The sequence below is a fragment of the Nannobrachium achirus genome, assembly GCF_963921795.1.
Source record: "Nannobrachium achirus genome assembly, chromosome: 14".
NCBI classification, from domain to species: Eukaryota; Metazoa; Chordata; class Actinopteri; order Myctophiformes; family Myctophidae; genus Nannobrachium; species Nannobrachium achirus.
Window position 1 is genome coordinate 21,820,663 of NC_137821.1, and position 2,677 is coordinate 21,823,339.

The window sequence follows — 2,677 nt, forward strand, 5'->3', positions numbered from 1 at the left end:
CTTGACCTCTACCTAGGAACAATACCTTTCGTACAAAGAATGAAACGGCAGCTTTTTGAAAAATGAGACTGCATTTGACCCTTTTATGCTGAATCTTTGAGACATCATCAGCATGACATATTATGCTAAATATGGAGATGACTGACATCATAGATGTCTGACATCATAGACCACATGAGATTGACACAGTATGGCCATAGTATATGGGCATTCCAAGATGTGGGCTTAATATTGATGACATCAATATATGGGCATAAAAGGGACAAAGACTGACACAGAGATCTCCATATAATATGGCCATACATTTATTAGTATTCATTTTTTGAATGGGGAAAAATGTTATGGGAAAATGAAAAAAATTAAACTTTTCCCAAATATGGAGATGACTGACATCAATGATGTCTGGGCATATAATCCTACTGATGACATTAGGGATCCATCTCCATATCGGACAAGGATGACAGATATAGAAATCTTCATATATGGGCATAAAAGGTAGACAGACAGATACAGAGATCTCTTGAGGAACACAGGTAGACAGACAGATACATAGATCTATGGAGGAACACAGGTAGACAGATAGATACAGAGAGAGATCAATGGGCATTGGGCATAAAGGTTCTACAGATGAAGTTGTATGAAACGGCTGTGAATGTGATTTGCCAGGAGCCAAACGCTCTCAACTAAACATTATTTACTATTCTGTCCCTATTGGGACGTAACTCGAACAGCGCAAGCGGCGCAAGTCGGCTCAAGTGGCCTTCATAACGCTCAACGCGGTGAATCGCTCACTTAAGCTTGCTCTGCGGTGTATTACATGGCTCAAGGTCGCTTGAGACAGCCAACCTCTGTCGTGGGCAATAACGACCGTACTGTACTGTGTCGGCCAAAACGGCGAGAGAGCAGAGTTACTTTTGTCAGAAATCTTTGATTTAGTCTTAGTCTTAGTCTAAGACCAAATAATACAATTTAGACTTAGTCCTGTATAGTCTTCTGAAATTGTTTTAGTCTTAATCTAGTTTTAGTCTTTTAGTTTTAGTATTTTGGGATTAGTCTTAGTCTATTAGGTTAAGTATTTTAGGCTAAATATAACCACTCTAAACAAGTCATTGTTCTACTGTGCAATATCGAAAAATACATTGCAATTCTGAGTTCTCAAAAAATAATAAACAAAACACCATCTTGGCTGTAATGCCATTGGACCTTAATATACAGTAGCAAATACAATACTTATGTTAATGTTCAAGTAAAACTGCTATGGCTAGCTACAAATACAATGCTTAGTGTGTGCCACAGTGCCACTGCCAGGTACAATCTCTGCTCTGCAAATTTTATAGTGACAGTATCAATCACTGTCTACTACTCTCTGTGCAAAACAACGAGATTTGAAGAAAAATAAAACAGTGCCTACATTCTCAAATGTGAATTAGATAAAATATGTATTTGGGTTTAATTCCATGTAGTCTTAAGGTCTTTGCACACTGCTGCGTTTTTCGGGCCGAATATCGGAGTGAATTTCGGATTGCGTGAATAAAAAAATCAACCTCACGTTATGTCAATCACGTTTGCACACTGCCGCCGGTTTCGTATTTATTTTCGGACCAGGGTTGATTTTTTCCTATTTTCGCACCTGTTGCACTGAGTCCCTTGCTCCCTCTCCCTTTCCTCTCTCTCTCCCTGGCCTACCGCTTTCGGATTTCCAAAACGCAACGAAAACACGCAGTGCAGTGTGCAACCACCTTTAGACTTAGATGTAGTCTTAGTCTTAAGCCCTTTGCACACAGGACAGTTGCGTTTTTCTTTTTTTTTTTCGTTTGCTGCATGAATAAAACACATTGGATTTGGTGTGCAATGCTGTGCGGAATCGGCGCTGCGGATCCCAAAAGGAGTCATAAAAGGAGTGATGAGTTTTGAGTGTGCAAACGTGACTGACATAACGTGAGGTTGATTTCTTTATTTGTGTGCTCCGAAATTCAGTCCGATATTCGGCCCGAAAAACGCAGCAGTGTGCAACCACCTTTAGTCTTTAGTCAACAAAATTAACACTGCGAGAGAGGCACTTCTGCGTTGGGCGTGGCCCCTGCGGTACCGCACCAAATGGCCGGGGGAAAATTGAAAGAAGACTCTACTATTGTGGAAAGACCAGCAAAGTATCTAAACAATGGCTGCTGAAGAATGGGTGTGGTGGAAAAATCCATATAACAATCATTGTGGTATTCATTTATTAAATGTATTAGATGATACAATTTAAACCCACTGCAGGGTTGACATCATCACCTGTTCCTCCCTGTAAAACCCCTTACAAACAGACGACTCGCACAAATCTATTACAATCCCGACTGTGTGTGTGTGTGAATAGAGACCATGTAAGGAGTGACCACCTGTTGTTACCTTTCTGTACATCTCCTGGCTATGTATAAATGTGTGTGGGACATGGGTGTTTGGGGGCTGATGGGGGAAGCTCTGAGAGGGAGACGCAAGTCTCTCTCTGCTGTGATGAGATCTACAATAAAGCATGAAGTCTGATTCCTGACAATGCAGTCCTGCATCTTCCTGATTTGTTTAACTTACTTATTATAGTAACATCAAAAACTTCCATTACATGGGTAAACAGTGAAATGTGTCGGCAGCAGCCGCTGGTGTTTGCTGTTCTACGACCATAACAGCAGCACTCTCC